This window comes from Saccopteryx leptura, chromosome 5 (genome assembly GCF_036850995.1).
Source record: "Saccopteryx leptura isolate mSacLep1 chromosome 5, mSacLep1_pri_phased_curated, whole genome shotgun sequence".
NCBI lineage: Eukaryota > Metazoa > Chordata > Mammalia > Chiroptera > Emballonuridae > Saccopteryx > Saccopteryx leptura.
The window spans coordinates 92,499,055-92,519,683 of record NC_089507.1 but is presented as its reverse complement, the minus strand read 5'-3'; the positions used below and the strand labels follow the sequence as shown (position 1 = coordinate 92,519,683).

The 20,629-nt window shown below is 38.9% G+C and overlaps 1 protein-coding gene and 1 pseudogene across 1 annotated transcript in view; one reads left to right on the top strand and one right to left on the bottom strand.

Annotated features, from left to right (window-relative positions):
* Positions 1 to 20,629, top strand: part of COL25A1 (collagen type XXV alpha 1 chain) — a 599,542-nt gene that overhangs the window by 33,490 nt on the left and 545,423 nt on the right. The window lies entirely within an intron of this gene.
* The window catches only part of LOC136405574 (small ribosomal subunit protein eS1-like), a 103,216-nt pseudogene continuing 84,470 nt past the window's right edge, over positions 1,884 to 20,629 (bottom strand).

Genomic DNA, 20,629 nt, shown 5'->3' with positions numbered 1-20,629 from the left:
ATTTTCTTGAGAAATTTCTCTCTCTCTTTTTTTTTTTTTAATTTTCTGAAGCTGGAAACGGGGAGGCAGTCAGACAGACTCCTGCATGCGCCTGACCGGGATCCACCTGGCACGCCCACCAGGGGGCGATGCTCTGCCCCTCCGGGGCGTTGCTCTGCCGCGACCAGAGCCACTCTAGCGCCTGGCACAGAGGCCAAGGAGCCATCCCCAGCGCCCGGGCCATCTTTTTGCTCCAATGGAGCCTCAGCTGCGGGAGGGGAAGAGAGACAGAGACGAAGGAGGGGGGGAGTGGAGAAGCAGATGGGCGCTTCTCCTGTGTGCCCTGGCCAGGAATCGAACCCGGGACTCCCGAACGCCAGGCCGACAACGCTCTACCACTGAGCCAACCTGCCAGGGCCGAGAAATTTCTCTTTTTAGGGGTCAGACTTTCTTGATTTTTATAAAACATTAACTAATTTTTAGGAAATTATAAAATAGTGTATTTCTACTAAACAAAAATCTTTAGAAATGGAGAAAAATATAACAAAAAAACATAGCACATAATCCAGAGGTAGATTCTTATATTGTATATTAAGCCCATATTTTATATACAGATTTATACCTATACTTTTTTCTTTTTTCTTTTTTTTTTTTTGCATTTTTCTGAAGCTGAAAACAGGGAGAGACAGTCAGACAGACTCCCGCATGCGCCCGACCAGGATCCACCCGGCACGCCCACCATGGGGCGACGCTCTGCCCACCAGGGGGCGATGCTCTGCCCATCCTGGGCGTCGCCATGTTGCGACCAGAGCCACTCTAGCGCCTGAGGCAGAGGCCACAGAGCCATCCCCAGCGCCCAGGCCATCTTTGCTCCAATGGAGCCTTGGCTGCGGGAGGGGAAGAGAGAGACAGAGAGGAAGGCGCGGAGGAGGGGTGGAGAAGCAAATGGGTGCTTCTCCTGTGTGCCCTGGCTGGGAATCGAACCCGGGTCCTCCGCACGCTAGGCCGACGCTCTACCGCTGAGCCAACCAGCCAGGGCCTATACCTATACTTTTTTATTAATATAATAAAACATTATTTATTTTAAACTGCGCTCTAGATTGTTAAAGTTTTTATTATTATTATTATTAACAAATAATGTTATGAACGTACTGTAATTCTTTTTTTGTTTGTTTGATAGAGACAGAAAGAGAGTCAGAAATGGATAGATAGGGACAGACAGACAGGAAGGGAGAGAGATGAGAAGCATCAATTCTTTGTTGCAGCACTTTAGTTGTTTACTGATTGCTTTCTCATATGTGCCTTGACCGTGAGGCTACAGCAAACTGAGTGACCCCTTGCTCAAGCCAGTTACCTTGGGCTCAAGTTGGTGAGCTTTGCTCAAACTAGAAGAGCCTGCGCTCAAGCTGGTGATCTTGGGGTTTCGAACCTGGGACCTCTGTGTCCCAGTCCAACGCTCTATCCACTACACCACCACCTGGTCAGGCAGTGCTGTAATTCTTTTCAATATATTCTTTTTGTTATATGTTTCTATCAGTTCCAATTTTTTTCATTATAAATGTTGCCATGAAAAACATGGTCATAATGAAATTGTTTCACCATGAGAATGTCTTTTCTCCATTTTTTTCTTTAACCAAAATCAATTCAAGATTATGCAGTGCATTTAGTTGCTATGTTTCTTCAGTTCCCTTTAGGGTAGAAGATTTTCTTCTCTGATTTTCTTAATGACTAACTTTTTGAAGATAAAAGGCCAGTTGCCTTATAGAATATCGCATGTTCTAAATACCAATTTTTTTGTGCATGGCGTTATTTTACTTGTTACTCTATTTTTTGTATTCCCTGTAAACCTTCCCCTCTCCTCCCCAAATAAGATGTTTTATTTATCACCATTAGAAGTCTGAATTCTAAACAGATTCTTGGACTGGTGGTTCATCTCAATCAGCTCGTTCAACGTTAGCACCTGTTTCATCTCCAGTAACTTTTCCAGAACTGCTACCTTCACCATAAAGCTACATGAGTTTTCCCAGTTCAGGCTTGGATTTCCTTAGCGTTTTTACCTTCCTAACAATGACATCATGAAGCAGGTCAATAAATGGACAGGCCTTTTCTATGTTTTATCCAGTGTTGCCTGGACTTAATTCATTGACCACTTCCTTCAAGTATTTTGTCTGTACCTCTTGCAGAATGATTTCTGTCTTCTGATTTTGGCAGAGCTCTTGGTGCTGAGTATAAGAAGTCTTTTGAATGTGATTGTTGCATTTTTGTTAAAACCAACACAGAACAAACAAAAGTAAATAACTATCAGTAGGTAGTCTTGACATTAACATGAGCATCAGTCGTGGTCTGCCATTATCTGACTATGGAGTACATTTATCACGGGTAAGATCCATGTCAGGGGTCCCCAAACTTTTTACACAGGGGGCCAGTTCACTGTCCCTCAGACCATTGGAGGGCCGGACTATAAAAAAAACTATGAACAAATCCCTATGCACACTGCACATATCTTATTTTAAAGTAAAAAAACAAAACGGGAACAAATATAACATTTAAAATAAAGAACAAGTAAATTTAAATCAACAAACTGACCAGTATTTCAATGGGAACTATGCTCCTCTCACTGACCACCAATGAAAGAGGTGCCCCTTCCGGAAGTGCGGTGGGGGCCGGATAAATGGCCTCAGGGGGCCGCATGTGGCCCGCGGGCCGTAGTTTGGGGACCCCTGCCATAGATGTTAGTCAGGCAGTTTTACCCCTGAATATCCTTAGTAATTGGTTTGGATTTTCTAAATGCAACTTCATCATTCTTCATATCAGCAAGGCCCACTTCAAAACTACAACCCTTGAGCCATCAGGTGTGATTCTGGTTCCTTGAATTCTCATGACTAGTGTTCTGGTATTTCTTTTTTTTTCTTGTTTTTTTTTTTTGTTTTTTTTTTTGTATTTTTCTGAAGCTGGAAACGGGGAGAGATAGACAGACTCCCGCATGCGCCCGACCGGGATCCACCCGGCATGCCCACCAGGGGCGACGCTTTTCCCACCAGGGGGCGATGCTCTGCCCATCTTGGGCGTCGCTCTGCCGCGACCAGAGCCACTCTAGCACCTGGGGCAGAGGCCAAGGAGCCATCCCCAGCGCCCGGGCCATCTTTGCTCCAATGGAGCCTTGGCTGCGGGAGGGGAAGAGAGAGACAGAGAGGAAGGAGGGGGGGTGGAGAAGCAGATGGGCGCTTCTCCTATGTGCCCTGGCCGGGAATCGAACCCGGGTCTCCCGCACGCCAGGCCGGTGCTCTACCGCTGAGCCAACTGGCCAAGGCCCTCCTGGTATTTCTTATATTGAACATAGCTTGTACTTTCATATCACATCCATCTTTTTTAGAAAATGGATCAACCATCTTGGCTCCCATTATGCTGCCTTTTGTAAAGTGCTTGTTTTTGCTAATTCCTTTACTGCTGCTCAGAGAGACAAAGGGTCTGTTTCCTGTACAATTGATGAGATTTTGGTTACATGCCAAAAATATTTTGTTGCTTTAACAGAGCGGACTTGTGATTAAAAAAAACAACAACTCTAAAGAGGGATACTTGGGTAGTTCCTTGTTTTAAAACCTCTTTTAAACATAAAGTAATGTACTTTTAAAACATATAGTAATAAACATAATAGAAGGAAATACTCATATGTTTTCATCTTTCTTGTTCAATCCTGTTGAATCCTGTTAAAGTGCTTAATATTTTTGCTTTCTTTTGTCCTATAGCTGATGCAGAGAGTTTGCATTTACTTGTTTGGGAGACACCAGTTTAAGGCAAAGGCAAATATTTGAATTTCAGTTTTAAAAGGATCATCACTATATCATGAAGTGTTTTTGCACTGGCTCTAATCTGAATGCTTTGTGAGAGCATACTTATTCTAGAACTGGGGGTGCAGATCAGCTTGGGGAAGAGCATAGTTTCATCATAAGATGATGTAAACCCTTTGCTAGATCATAGACCCTGCTCTATCTTTCAATATCCATAGAGATTAGAATTTTTTTTAGAGAAGACCATATATATATATATATTTTTTTTTTACGTGAAAGGAGGGGATATAGTGTGACAGAGTTCTGCATGCGCCCTGAACAGGGGCCACCCAGCAACCCTCGTCTGGGGCCAATGCTTGAATCAACTGAGCTATCCTCAGTGCCTGAAGCTGATGCTCGCACCAGCCAGGCTATCCTCAGTGCCCAGGGTGACACTTGAAACAATTGAACCACTGGCTGTGGGAAGGGAAGAGAGAGAGAAGTGGGAGAAGGAGGGGAAGAAAAGCAGATGGTCGCTTCTCATCTGTGCCCTGACCAGAATCAAACCTGGGGTGTCCATACACCAGTCTGAGACTCTATCCACTGAGCCATCTAGCCACGGCCAATTATTCATATTTGTACTCTTAATTTTAGGATTTTCAGAATTGGTCTGGTCTGCAGAAAACATGTTTTATAAAATATCTCTTATATTAGATTATTTGCTTTTATCAACATTTTACTTTTTTTTTCTTTCTTCAGAGACAGTCAGAGAGAGGGATAGATAGGGACAGACAGACAGAAACGGAGAGAGATGAGAAGCATCAATCATCAGTTTTTGTTGCAACACCTTAGTTGTTCATTGATTGCTTTCTCCTATGTGCCTTGACTGCAGGTCTTCAGCAGACCAAGTAACCCCTTGGTCAAGCCAGCGACCTGGGGTCCAAGCTGGTGAGCTTTGCTCAAACCAGATGAGCCCACACTCAAGCTAGCAACCTCAGGGTTTGAACCTGGATCCTTCGCATCACACTCTGATGCTCTATTCACTGTGCCACCGCCTGGTCAGGCTCAACATTTTATTTTTTAAGAACTCAGGTTGCTTCTGGTTATGGGAGGGGTATATATATATATATATATTTTAGATTTTTAAAATGTTTTATTAATTTTTATAGAGAGGAAGGGAGAGACCAGGAGAGAGACATAGTATGTGCCCTGACCTGGATTGAACCAGCAACCTCTGTGCTTTGGGATGATGCTCTAAACAACCGAGCTATCCGGCTAGGGCATACATTTTAGATTTTATTTTTTGATTTTATTAGGAGGTGGGAGGAAAATGCGAAGTAGTTGCTTCACGCTAGTTGTTAATTGATTGCTTCTCATACGTACCTTGATCAGGCAAGCTCAGGGTTTCAAATTGGTGGCCTCCGTGTTCTGAGTTGGCACTCTATCCACTGCACTACCACAGGCCAGGTGGGAAAGATATATTTTTAAAAATTATAAAGTTGCCTTCTTGATGGTTAAACACTAAGCCAGTTATATTTTTTGGTCCCTGACTGTGAAAATCTTATAGCTATAATTAAGGCAGAATTTAAAACTGAATATTAAACCAGTTGTAACAAATTGGAGGATTAGCTTACTTTCTTAAAAAAATAATTTGTCGAGAGAGAATTCTTCAAGGGAAATGGAACATCATGTTTAAGTCACCAAATTCTTCATGAACAGAATTGAAGTTTGAAGGTGTTCCATGGGGACACCATTCTCATTTCAACTACATCATTAGCAAAAGGCAATTTCTCATAATTAGCCAAACCTAAGTCCTCAGTATAGCCTATTATAAATTTTTATAAGAAATGCATTTCTTATGTATTTGGCAGTATATTTAGTTCTCAGAGTATTGTAAGAGCTGGTAAATGATCATTTAACTTTACAGGTATAACTTTCACAGGAAAAACATATTAGATATTTCCCAAGGAATTATAGAACTAAATCCAATAAAAATTAATGGGCTAGGACATCTAGCCTTTTTCTTTGATGAAACTGCCAGATATTTCTTATTTCAATGTCATCTCAACATATGAGAAAAATGAATCCTGGACAGAGGGTATAATCATTGTACATTTATAAAGTTACATAGTTGCACGCTGTCTGACTAGTAGATTATACAAGGTTTGAAATTATATAGATCAGGTTCTATTATTATGCTTCAGAGAGGCAGCCTGAATTGATGTGTTAATTGAACTCAAATTCATTAATATAGTAACACAGATTGCAGTTCTAGAAATGAGAAAAGAACATTCACATGCAACTCATGGTGTAGCATAATAATATTAAAATGTATTAATTGGGCCAGAAAACTGTGAATATTGAACTGTAACACAGAATCAGATACATAGTAATGTAATGATGTATAATCTAAGTTATCTGAAACACTCTCAAGGTATTTACTACTGAGTGAAATTTCTTAGTATTTTCAACAAAGCCTCTTATTGGTTGTTTGAAGTGTATGTGTTTGGGATATTGTTCTGATATTTGCATGCAGGAAAAATTCAGATTAGTTGCTAGATATTTTGAGAGGAGAGATTTAAAAAGTTCAATTTGAAAACTGAAGGAAGCAGTAAGATTGTCCCCTTACTCCCCCTGCCTTTCTCCTGCCTGTCTTTCAGTCAGGCTTATTACTTGAAGCAACTGTTTATAGTCTTGGGCTTTTCCGAAAAGCTCTATATTAGTATGAATGTGTGGATGATAATGGACAGGGGCTTCTTCTGTTTGATTAAAAACATTGGTCATTGAGAAAACAGAGGTCCTAATCCCGTAGAATTTCTTGATTATCTGTCAGAAGTGCAGATGGAGGGATACAAAGGAGAAGGCTACGGGGGGAACATATAAAGCGTTTATAAGACTATTGTGCCTGGAACAATATTAGGTAGTAGTTCTGTTTGATGCACTGTTTGAACCATGCATGCAGTATTTGTTTATTTATTTTTAGGTGTGAGGAGGGGAGGTAGTGAGGCAGACTCCTGCATGTGCCCCTACCAAAATCCACCTGGTAACCCCATTTTGGGCCAATGCTTGAGTGCTGAGCTATTTTTAGCACCTAAGGCTGACACGTTCCAATGGAGCTATCTTTAGTGCCTGGGGCCACACTAAAACCAATCGAGTCACTGGGAGGGGAAGAGGGAGAGAAAGGGGAAGAGATGAGGGGGAGAGAAGCAGATGATTGCTTCTCACATGTGCCCTGACCAGGAATTGAACTTGGGATGTCTGTAGGCCGGGCTGACACTGTATCTACTGAGCCACTGGCTAGGGACGTTTTTTATCTTTTATTTTTCAACGAAATATTGACAAACTGAAGAAGTTTTAGAGGACAGCAATGAAGATTAAAAGCACCTAAACTTTATCTTGTAGGAATAATAGCAGAAGAAAATGGGAACATTTAGCGTGAAAAAGATAAGAGGTTGAGATTGTGGTGGGGATGTTAAAAGAAAATGGGTGGTTATTTTCAGGTGTGTGGTGGGCCATTTCTACTTGGCACTGCAGGGCAGAATGTGGATCCAGACGTAGAAGTTAATGGGGAGCATGTGTCCGTCACCTGCCAACCCCTTCTCCCCCCAAAACAAAATTATTTAAAAATAATAATTTTTAATTTTTCTTTTGATGTGGTAGCTCTCTGTAAGGCCAGGAGCCACCATCGTGGCCATTCACATGCAGGTTCGCATTGGATTCGGACAGTCGGTAAAGAAACCATGGAGCCAAAAACTGGTGGGCCATAACCTTTAATCCTACCTTGCACCCGGCGGGCAATGTAAAAATACACACTGGGCTCCAAAACCCAGTCACACTCAGTGCTCACAAAGCCACTGACTTATCCGAGTTTCCTAGAATCAAAGGTTTCTAGCTCACCAACCTTATTCTCCTCAGTTCCCCATTTTCTTCCTTATCCCAGATACAAACTCTACACAGACTGGCATCTCACTCAGTACTCCGCCATCTTGGCTGCTTCTCCTGGCCTACTCCACGTGGCCTCCTTCCGCTGCTGGCTCTACTTTCTCTGCTCTCTCATGCTAACCTCAGGAACCAAGCGCCAAACTCCCGCTCCGTTCCCATTTTATAGTGTAGAAATCCAAACCCTTAATCCAATATACATAATAGGGAAGTCTCTTAATACAAAGTCACTTCTCTGAGGCATGATAGGATTGTACCACCTTACACCAAAAAGGGTAGGAAAGGCTAAATCCCAAAACCAAGCCCCAGGCTACAAGGATTCTGCCTGCCTTTAGCCCACCCCAACACACATTAATATCACCTGGGCAACGGCCTCTTTAACAAAGTGAGCATAATACATTTTATCTGCCCAACACTCTCCATCATTGGAAGAGTTAAAAAATTATGGACAAATAGTTAAATGCCTGTGTTAGGTATACACATCTTTATCCTTGAGAGCTTATCATCTAGGAAGAGGAGACACATGTGCAATAAGAATAATGAAATGTTATCAGTTCTATGAGAGCAGTATATATGGAGAAGTGTGAGCTAGGGAAAACTTTATAGAAGAGATTGTCTTTAACATTGAATCATGTGTAGGTGTTTGCTCAGTGGAGGGAGGTGGAGAGGAAGGAAACCGCTCACATGACTTCCTGTTAAAGACATTGATTCTTAAGACTTATTCTGCCATTTTAATGGCAATTGTCTATTCTTTTATTATTTAAATTAAATGTAAAGTACAAAGGTAGTCTGAGAAGTTACATGGTCTTGCTTTTGATGAGCACCCTTTGGCACAGAACCTGTATCAAGTAAATCCCTCCAACTTCCTTCATCGACAAATGGTAGGTTGGTTGCCTAAGGGACAATGGCAGATTTCTTTCATCTTTGTGAGTCACCTCTTTTCATTGCCCTCCTGAAGTATAGTAATAATCTCAAGCAAGATAAAAAAAATTTTTTAAAGATTTTATTTAATTTAGGAACCTTACATTTGTATTTTTCCGAAGCTAGAAGCCGGGAGGCAGGCAGACAGACTCCCGCATGCACCCGACCGGGATCCACCCGGCATGCCCAACAAGGAACAATGCCCTGCCCATCTGCTCTGTTGTGGTCAGAATCACTCTATCACTCTAGCACTTGAGGTGGAGGCCATGGAGCCATCCTCAGTGCCTGGGTTACCTTTGCTCCAATGGAGCCTTGGCTGCTAGAAGGGAAGAGAAAGAGAGGAAGGAGAGGGGGAGGGGTGGGGAAGCAGATGGGTGCTTCTCCTGTGTGCCCTGGCTAGGAATCGAACCCAAGACTTCCACACTCTGGGCCGACGCTTTACCACTGAGCCAACCGGCCAGGGCCCAGTTACAGTTTTATTAGCTTAAAATCATGTTTGTTTGATAACCAATTTATGGAAACAAGAAGAACATACATTTGCCTTTTTTTAATGTTATCTTACACATTTTTAAAATAAAAATTTTGTAGATTGTACTCTGGATGGTCAGAAGGCACAAAGATGTAGTACAAGAATGTTTGTACTACTCAAAGGGTTAACATTGTACTCTTCTTATTTTCCTGAGGTTAAATAGAAATTGTCATGTACTTATATTTCTTGTATAAAGAGTCAAGGAGGCCGAATCATTAAAACTGTTTGGGAAAATGCCTGTTGGTGTTAAAGAGCACTTGTTTCCAAGTGAAGACAGATTTCCTCTCCAATCCTCTCTTCTTCCCCCTCAGGCGCCTCTGCACATTCTGTAGTAGACTGTGTTCTCTGTGTGGCAAGATGCTACAAAGAGGGTCACTCACATCTCTGCCTTGCTTTGTGCCCCAGACACACTAATCTTTTTGTTAGGCCATAGTTGGTCACCTCAGACTAACTGCTGTGAAATTTCTGGGCAAAAGTGGCTTGAAACGAACCTTTTGTGATAGATAGCCATCAGTTCAAAGCCTAGTGTCAGGGTTGAAGGAACTATAATGGGCCACGAGAGGTGGCTTACAGGGGGCCGTTTCTCAGGGCAAAAGGGCAGATGGTTTTCTGCACTGGAGACTATACACAGTACAGTGTAGATCCAGGACTTGTTCTCAACCATGCTGTGTGCACGCCTTCTTCATGTGGGAACATATACTTTTTATAGATCCAGTGGGGGGTACATTTACTCATTGCTGTTCTTTTCAGCTGTTTTGTTTGGTAAGCTAAGGCTGCCCTTTTGTGGAGTGACAAAAAGGGGATTTAATAAAACATTGGCTCCATAAAGAGGGCCACTGTGTATATACATACCTTCTGTGCAAAAACTAAACTTGTATTTTAAACACAATCAAAGGGAATTTCAACAACTAATAACTCTGGATCTCAATTATTTGTGGTAACATATAATCAATGTTTTTACTGTGCTAACAAACTGAAAATTTTCATTGAGAAAATTAATCAACTGTGTATTATATAAGAAGATACACAGTATGTTTCTAGACAATTTATAAGTGTTATAATTGTATGTTCTGTATCAAGCTACTTAAGTATCCATTATACCAGTTTTACTTGCTTAATTTAGTAATTATTTTGCAATTATATATAGAATATAATTTTTTCATTAATATTTTCAAGTCTTAAGTACTTAAGTTTTTAAATTTTAAATAAAAAATTAACTTTTAAAAATGTTTTATTTCTCTGAATTCTTAAAACTATTTGTTTTAACAAAAATTCAATGGTGAGATAACTTTTAGCATTTTAAGTGATGGCTTCTTTCCCTTAGGATATTTTGTCATATTTCCCACAATTCAACAGTATTAATATAAAATATTAGATGAAAAGCTCTTTATTATGCATTTTTTATACTGAAGACAATAAGATGCTTTCTATTGTTGTCGACTGTGGAAATGATTTCTCCCTCTTCAAAAACAGTCTAAAGGTAAAAAGAGTAGCTGTTAATTTATTAGAATCTTATTATATTTCTTTTTATCTCTTTTTGTTATATCCAAAATTGAAAAGTTGAGATGAAAGTAATCTGTACACAGCAAGTTAAGGTATTTTTAATGAAGAATCAGAAAATTACATGAATTGAATTTTGATTATCAAGATTTTTTAATAAAAAATAATTGGAATATTTGACAGGAAAATAGAAGATTCTTTGAAAAATTTTGGATTGTGCAATGTATATACAAAGAAACATAACATTATATATACATGATTGATTTTTAGGTACTGACTATAAATTCAGAGAAAAGGGGGTTTATGTCTCTATGTTAGGTAATCTGCCTTTTGCCATATAAAGAAGAAATGCCCTTTAAAAATCCTTAAATTTATTTTTACATTTTTTTTTAGTTTATAATTGATCTCACATTAATTATGTCATTTGATCTCTATAGCAACCTGGACAACAGATATGACACTCATTACTATCACCATTTGTATATAAAAAACTCTGAGACTCAGAGGCAATATCACTTATCCAAGATGGAGGTGTTAGCCTCTATTCTTCTAAGTAAATGGATGGGTCTTCTGCTGATGCACAGATGGTATTTCCTTAAAATAGAATTGCTGATACACTGAGAAAGATGGTCTTTAGGACTTGATAATACTGGAAACCATTAGGTCAAACAGAGTTGCTTCTAATCAACTAATTTTATCTATTCAGAAGTAACAATCATATAAAAACATTATTTTGAAAACTTGGCATTTTATTATCTTTTGGCAAGCAATAAATTGAAAGCTTACATTTAATTTCTGTATATTAATGATTATTCAATGGTTCAATTTGCTGATATTGTTCAGTGCCAATTTGATCCTTCCAGAGGACTTTGTAGCTAAGGCTCTGAGTGGTACTTAGTTAATTGGAGCTAAATTAAAAATTTAAATTATTAGCATTCAGTTTAATAAAACATTGGGGATTTATTTATAAAATAAATTTATCTTTAGTTTAAAAATCTCATTACCCTTTTTTTAAAATTGAATTTATTGGGGTGATGTTAGTTAATAAAATTATGCCGGTTTCAGGTGTACCATCCTATAATACATCATCTGTATATTGTGTGTTCAACACCCCAAATCAAGATCTTATTACTTTTTAATGGAAGACTTTTGCTTAGTAAATCAGACAATTGCTATAATCTTGGTTCTTGTGTAAATTAAGAATCTGGTAAGCATGTGGTATTTTAGTGTGCCGATGGGTACTGAGGGGTTACAGAGGAAGTAATCCTACATCCGGCATCTGGTCTCTCTGTATCTTCTTCATCGTCCAGATAGTCTCCCTCTCCTTTCTCATATTTCCTTCCCCAGTTGGGCATAAATTAGAGCATTTCTGGAATACAAATTTAAAAAAAAATCATGTCACATGTTCATTTATTCACCTGCTTTGTGCCAGGCATTGGTATAGGTAGTAAGGATACAACAGTGAATAAGATAAACATTTGCTATAAGTAGAGCAGTTTTAAAAGCCACTGAGGGTAATGATAACATTTTATGTCTTGATAGAGATTTGGTATAGGTACATGCATGAGTTAAAACTTAGAATTAAATATTTATAGTTTTTTTCTTTTGATGTAAAATTTACATATAATGACATACACAAGTCTTAAATATGTTTACTGAGTTTTGACAAAAGCATGATCATTACAATTCTGCCTCCCTCCATTGTCAACAGATAACTATTTCCTGCTTCACTGAGAAAATAGAAGCCATTAGAAAGGCCTCTTCCCTCAACTTACAAATATATTTCCAGTCATATCTACCCTTTACTCCTTTCCTTCTGTTATTCCTACTCCCATCTTAGGCCAATTTTTGCCCCTTTTACTTAGAATTTATTTTTCAATTACAGTTGACATACAATATATTAGTTTCAGGTGTACAACATAGTAGTTAGACATTTATATAACTTTCAAAGTGACCACCTCAGTAAGTCTAGTACTCGTTTGACACCATACATAGTTATTACAATATTATTGACTATATTTCCTATGCTGTACTTTACATTCCCACAACTGTTTTTTTGTTTGTTTGTTTTTTATGTGAGATGCGAGGAGATAGACTCCTGCATGTGCCTCAATTGAAGTCACCTGGCAACCCCTGCCTGGGGTTGATGCTTGAATCTACAGAGCTATCCTCAGTGCCTGAGGCCAACAGTTGAACCAATTGAGCCACTAGCTGTGAGAGGGGAAGAGAGAGAGAAGAGGGAGAGTGAGAGGGGAAAAAAGCAGATGGTCACGTCTCATGTGTGCCCTGACTGAGCTTTGAACCCCGGACATCCACATGCCCGGCCAATGCTCTATTCACTGAGCAAACCGGCCAGGGCCCCATGACTGTCTTTATAATTGCCAATTTATAGTTCTAGTCCTTTCACCTTTTCACCCATCCCCCAGCTCCCTTCCGTCTGGCGACCATCAGTTTTGTTTTCTGTATCTATGACTTTGTTTCTGTTTTATTTGTTTATAAAATGAAAATCTTGTATCATGCTTAAATGCCTACATCATTCCCAATTCTTTGAGGATGGAGCCCACTTGACACAGTGCTCAGTATCTGGCCACAGGAAGTCTTTATTCCCCTAGACATGCTAGGTTTCCGTACTGTATCTTTACTTCCTCTGCCAGGAACAATCTCCACTCTCGTTCTCTACTAAGTGAATACCTACCAATCCTTTGGGATGCACTCAAATAGTTAGAAGTTCCATGAGGACTGAATAGATCTCTCTCATAGCAATACCTCTTTGCAATTTAAGTATTTATTTCTGGATCTAGCCTGTTCTACACAATGCCTTTTTTGTAGTATATATGCAATAGGTATTTGATGGACAACGTCTGCTTTCAAAGAACTTTATGAAGGGTTGGGAAACAAATATCAATGAACCCATATTACCAAGAAGATTATGTGGTTAATTCTAGATAATGTTCTCACAATTACCTCTGTTTTTACATTCTTTAAATAACAGAGTTGGATTAAATAATTTTCAAAGTATATCCTTGCTTAAAAATTTGACCAGGTAAGGGTAGTAACAATTTGGTGTGTTGTAATAATAGCATGTAAAAAGTGGTATTTCATTTGCATACTGTTGCACACATTAATGACTACCTTCACCCCTTCCTCCTTGATTTTATTGTGATACACTTGGAAAGAGACTCCTTAATACTGAACTTTTCAAAAATTTACAAAAATGCACTGTGTGCCAAGTTGAGAACTTTATGAAAAAGCACTTACATTGAAAACAGTGATAGTATTTTAGAGGATTTGGAATTTTATTGTTACTGTTAATTCTTTTAAAGAGGTTAGCATGGATGCTGTAAATGGTATATAAATTTCTCCCTAGGTTCTTAACCTCATCTTAAAATTTTAAGTAAAAAGTAACTCATTAGTATGAAAAATAACTATAGTGTCCAGGGTTGAAGTTTTTTATATAAAGAACTCCCTTGAAAGGTGCTGGTCAAATTTCTCTTCTGCATGGTTCATAGCATGTAACTGGTACTCAGTAATATTTAATATAATGAATTACAGAGGCTTTGAAAATTTAGGCCTCTGAAGACCAAATCCAAGATGGTAGATGGGATTTTCACATTACTGTGAAGACAAGGTAGAAGTTGACATAGTTGGTCTCCTGGGTGTGCTTTATCATATAAATGAAAGAGCTATATTCACTTAATTTATTTTAGCAAGGGAAAGACTATTCTCTTTAATGCCACTTATTTAAGACTAAAAAGAAAAGGCCAGAGGAAATAATATTTTCACCTAGGTAAAATGGAATTTAGTACACTATAAAATTTGGCATTTTTCTATACCGACTTGCTTTAACAGGCAACTTTATTTTATTTCCCTTCTTTAAATTTACTTTTTATCTTTGCTTTTCTATGTTATTGGAATTTTGCATGTGTTTTTGAATAAAAATAATAATAAAAGAGAAAAATATTGGCCCTGACAAGGTTGCTCAGTGGTATAGGGTCAGCCCAGTGTGTGGAAGTCCTGGGTTTGATTCCTGGTCAGGGCACACAGGAAAAGTGCCCATCTGCTTCTCCACCCTTCCCCCTCTCCTTTCTCTTTATCTCTCTCTTCCCTCCCCACAGCCAAGGCTCCATTGGAGCAAAGTTGGCTGGGGTGCTGAGGATGGCTCCATAGCTTCTGCCTCAGGCGCTAGAATGGCTCCGGTTGCAATGGAGCAATGCTCCAGATGGGCTGAGCATCGCCTCCTATTGGGCATGCTGGGTAGATCACAGTTGGGCGCATGCAGGAGTGTGTCTCTCTACCTCCCTGTTTTTCACTTCAGAAAAAAAAAATAATAATAAAAGAGAAAAATAGCACTACATTTTAAATCAATACAAAAAGAATGCTGCTTATTTTCCACTGAGGCAGCAGTGGTCCAGCCAGCAGGAGGCGCCAGGCTTTGGAACCAGAGAGTCAGCCCTAATTCTGGCTCAGCTGTTACCAGCTATTTGGCCTTGGTCTAATTTCTTAAATCCTTCCAGCCTCAGTTTCCTCATTTATAAAGCGAAAATATTAATGTCCACTAAGAATTAGAAAAAAAAAAAGAATTAGAAACAATGTACTGTAGGCATCTAACATAATGCTGGCACATAGGATGGTATCCAATAAATGGAATATAATGATTGTTCTACCTAAGTCTTAAATAATTATGATTTTTAAGTTTTTATTGAAAAAAATTTGTGCTGTAGATTTTTTAGTGCCTGACACAGGGCCTGATACATGGCAGAGTCTTGATAAATATATATTGAGTAAATGAAATAGTGTATGTTTGTACAAAAAGGTCTTGGTCACATATACCTTTAGTGCCATGTAGCATAAAGTATAGGGACAATTGTGGAAAAACTCAAGAGTGAAGAAGTGGCCTAAATTCCCCGAACTATCAGATAGCACTGCTGGACTACATCTTCTTATTGGGGTGGCTCCAAGAGAGAGATCTGCCCCTTAAGACTTTGCATATTTTTATTTTATTTTGTTTTTTAAAAAATTTTATTTATTGATTTTACAAAGGGGAGGGGCAGGGAACGAGAAGTAGTTGCTTCACTCTAGCTGTTCATTGGTTGCATGTTGTATGTGCCTTGACCAGGCAAGCCTAGGGTTTCGAAACAACGACCACAGCATTCCGGGTCGATGCTCTACTTCACCACCACAGGCTTTATGTATTTATAGGATGAGTGGAGCAACAGCATTAGTGGGGTAAAGTTGAAGGAAGGAACCAAGGGAAGCCTTCTGGTTGAGAAGGTGGCTCCTTTGCGAGGGGGAGTGTTTGGGTCTGAGAGGCTGAGCAGTGTTTCCTTCTGCTGAGCCAACTCACCATGGTGCCAGCTTTTTGTTGAGCCTCAGGGCATCTGGATTTGTCTTCCTGAGCATGAAAGTAGTCTTATTTAGCTAATGTCCTTAGTGGTGCATAAATATTAGATTATCATGATTGGCCTATAATCTTGTTTCATAATCAATAGTATTAAATTTGTGCATGTCTTTTTAGAATATTTTGTTATTTAAGTTTCAATTAATACAAAAGTTAAAAAAGTATTTTTTTCTACCCCATTTCCCAAGCTAATTTGCTCATCTGTTCAGAAGAAGTCACAGTAACATATTTCTTGTGTATCTTTCCAGAGTTGGTCTCTGTACAAATATGTATGTTCCATATGCTTTATAAACTTGGACAATGGTCACCACTTTCTGACCTTACACCAGCAGTAACTTATAACATAAAAATATTTTTTCTAATTATAATAAATCTCTTGAAATAAAAAAGACAAAGAAAAAAGGAAAATGCTTAAATAATTGCCAACATCATTTAGTCACCCAAATCTTTTAATGCATATGCTCTTACCTGTGATGAAAGTAACTGTGCTTTGTTAAGTAAATGTTCTCCTTGTAATAGGTTCCTGATATTCACACCCCTCCCCAAATTTCTCCCACATGCACACTTTTTTTTACACTAATGAAATAATCTTGAGAATGGGTATCATAAGTAAGAAAAGATAATATGGGCTAAGTCCAAACCTCAGATAAAGTCAGATTTGATTAAAATTTTTTTAGGCTGTTTATATTGTATTATTTATAAGGAAGATATACAAAACATACTGACTAAAGAAAAAAAAGTGAAGAGTAAAAGCTTCTTGTTTGATTATTCTGCTCAAAACTGACAATGGAATTTTGTTTAGTTTGATCAGAAACCTTAAACATTTTCTTTTAATTGGGTTATTTTCTAGTTTCTCTTTTCTTCCTTTCTTTCTTTCTTTTTTCTTTTCTTTCTTTTCTTTTCTTTCTTTTCTTTTCTTTCTTTCTTTCCTCTTTTCCCTCCCTCCCTCTCTCCCTCCCTCCCTCCCTCCCTCCCTCCCTCCCTCCCTCCCTCCCTCCCTCCCTCCCTTCCTTCCTTCCTTCCTTCCTTCCTTCCTTCCTTCCTTCCTTCCTTCCTTCCTTCCTTCCTTCCTTCCTTCCTTCCTTCCTTCATCCCTGGGTCTTTATACATTCAGCTGAATAGGAGAGAAAATTTAATGTTTTGAATGTGAAAATTTATTTATTTATTTATTTATTTATTTTATTTATTCATTTTAGAGAGGAGAGAGAGAGAGAGAGAGAGAGAGAGAGAGGGAGGAGGGGGGAGGAGCAGGAAGCATCAACTCCCACATGTGCCCTGACCAGGAGAGCCCAGGGATTTGAACCGGCAACCCCTGTGTTTCCAGGTTGATGCTTTATCCACTGCGCCACCACAGGTCGGGCTGAAATTTTTTTTATTTACTCTAAGTTTGAAAACTTTTATTCAAATAACAGGTAAATATGGGATTTCACCTGGTTTATTAAGCCTTCTTACATATATTTTGACAGTTACAGGAATGAAAATTTGTCACCAGCTGTGCTATTCAGTGATCCCCGACAGTCTATTTGGTAAGATGACTATACTGATCATTTTTAACAAACCCACAAAAAATAAAACAAAACACAAACAAACAAAGCTGTAGACTTTTCCCATCTGGTTTTAAGAGCTATAGCTCAGCTTTTGTGTTCATTAGTTTCTCTACTATATGATTTAGTATGATCTCAGATTCAGTGATGCAGTTTTATCTAATTAAGACATAGTGCAGAATAAGCTTAGAGTGCAATAGTGAAGGCTCTCAGAGGACTACTGAAAGGCTGACAGTACAGAAGTCATGAGTTGACTTTATAACTATAATTGCTATTTGGTTTTCACTTGAAAGAAACATGTAATTCAACTGTATTAAAAAATATTTGTATTCACATTTTTTATGTCATTTTTTCCCAAGGTTAGGAACAATCTTTATCCTCTCTTCCACAATGAATACTTCTTTAGATGGTAGTAGTAAATGTAAACATTATAAACTGAGGAGGTCATGCTGATTGGTCAAGGGCAACTGTGAAAGCCAGTCCTAGATTATTAGTGCATTTCCCCTTGGCTTTTATCTTGATAATTTAAGGGCCAGCAACACAAACAATCTATAAAATGTATTTTGGGGTCAATGGGGCTAAAGGCATAAGCTTGATCTTGGCATTCTTTCTTCAAACCACTCCATTGTCATGTGAGGATTACTGAAGCCCATTCATCTTCACCTCATTAATTTCAGAGAAAAATTGTAGCTTGTCCACTTCCTCAGCTGCTCATTCATAGCCTTCCAAGCAAGTAATAAAAATAACAGCTGATACTTATTATGCTGAGTTTTAAGCATTGTTTTAAGTCCTTTTCACATATTATCTCAGTTAATTCTTATAAAACCCTATTCACCCAATTTTATAGATGGGATTGATAAGCCCCAAAGAGGTTAAGTAACTTTCACCGACCATGTAACTTCTAAAGTGAAGCTTAGCTCTGCCTTATTCCAGAGTTCAAGCTCTTAGCACTGCCTTTCTTTTAAAAATTTTCCATTGATTTGAGAGAGAGAAAAAGGAAGAGGGAGGAGGGGTGGGGAAGGAGAGAGAGAGAGAAAGAAAAGCATCAACTCACTGTTTCACTGGTTGTGCATTCAGTGTTTGCTTCTCCTATGTGCCCTGATTGGGGATTGAACCCATGACTTTGGCATGCTGGGATGACACTCTATTCACTGAGCCACATGGCCAGGGCCAAGCTCTTAGCTCTTAATTATTACACCTATTCTTCTGAAGAGAAGACCCTATTAAAATAATTTTTAGCAAAAGAAATGTTTGGAGTTAGTGTTAGCAAGAAGGTTGGGTAGGAGGTGGACAATTACTTGGGAGAAGAGAAGGAATGTGGAAAAGCATTTCATTACTATGAAAGGAACCCAAAGAAAGGGTTGTGTTTCCTGATATGGTTTGATTGTAACTTCTGTTGTTTTAAACAAGTATACCAATAAAATTTGTTACATTATTTCTTTTTTTTTTTAGGTTGACTTTCTGAGTGCTTATCCTTGTAATATTGCTTGTCTTCAATAGCTATTTAGTAGGTAGATAATTAGGAAAAGCTGATGAAATATTGGGAAAGCAAATTTTAGAAAAGTCTGGTGGTATGCAGAACAGTGGCAATTCTGGAGAAAGAATTCTGGCCTTCGTATTCTGAAATTGTCTTTAATTCTTTATGTGGTTTAAATGGCATAGAAACACAAACATCTTGCTCCTCTTTCATATATACTTTTATCACATCAAGAAAATACATGCAAGAATAGGTATTTATTGCCTTAATTAAAAGTTCATTTTTTTTTTTTTGTTTTGTTTTTTTGCATTTTTCTGAAGTTGGAAACGGGGAGGCAGTCAGACAGACTCCCACATCCGCCCGACCAGGATCCACCCGGCACGCCCACCAGGGGGCGATGCTCTGCCCATCTGGGCATCGCTCTGCCGCAATCAGAGCCATTCCAGCGCCCGAGGCAGAGGCCACAGAGCCATCCCCAGCACCCCGGCAAACTCTTGCTTCAGTGGAGCCCTGGCTGCAGGAAGGGAAGAGAGAGACAGAGAGGAAGGAGAGGGGGAGGGGTGGAGAAGCAGATGGGCGACTCTCCTGTGTGCCCTGGCCGGGAATCGAACCCGGGACTCCCGCACGCCAGGCCGACGCTCCGCCACTGAGCCAACCGGCCAGGGCCAAAAGTTCATTTTAATGAAAAAGTATAGGGAAAATTTTGCTATTCATTGAAAAAAATACTAAAGAAAAAGCATAGTTGGTTTGTTTATAAAAGGCAGTGCTGTTTAAATTATCCCTTGGCATTCAGCTTAGAGTATTTATTGCAGATGTGATCATTAGTCCAGCGTTTTAGTCCATGCTGAATACTCTGCGCTGTTTCACTTCTCAAACTTTAATAGATAGATTCATAGATGAGTAGAAGAGTTGAACCAATATGGCTTACGGTTTACCCTGAAAGCTTGAGGATTTTCTAATTAAATACTGGGTGATCAGTTAGCTTTGCTCAGCTTAGTAAATCATGAATTTTTCCATCTTAGTGACATGGTTAAAATTGGAAATGTCAAAAATGTCTGAACAAGAGCATGATTCATGGACTTGAACTTGCTTTCAAATTTCTTTATTAAAAAAAAGACATTACAAGTAGATTAACCAGAAATTATGGTGTATGAACCTGTCTTCTAGCAAGACTGTTTTTCTAAGTTGGAAAACATTTTCTTCTTTCAACAAAGGTGTTGTTGGGTCTCTCTAAAATATAATAAATAAATTAATTACTACCAAATATCAGAGGCAAAAACTACATGGTCCAAAATAACAGAAGTTAGAACTCATTAATGTGAATGAATGGGTTTGCTGAAGATGTTTGCGAACCTGGTGTTGCCATTAAAACCACATGTTGCTAGATTTCATTTGAAATCTCCTAGACGCAGTTGATCAGCAGGCCTGATTTCTACTTGGGCATCTCAAACTCAGAATGGCTCAGACTGAATTTATCGTTCCACTTCCTCCGCCCAACTTGCTTCTCCCTCTGCACTTCTCTCAGTGAATGGTGGTCATTGTCCAAACCAGACACTTGAGAACTATCTGTAGCCC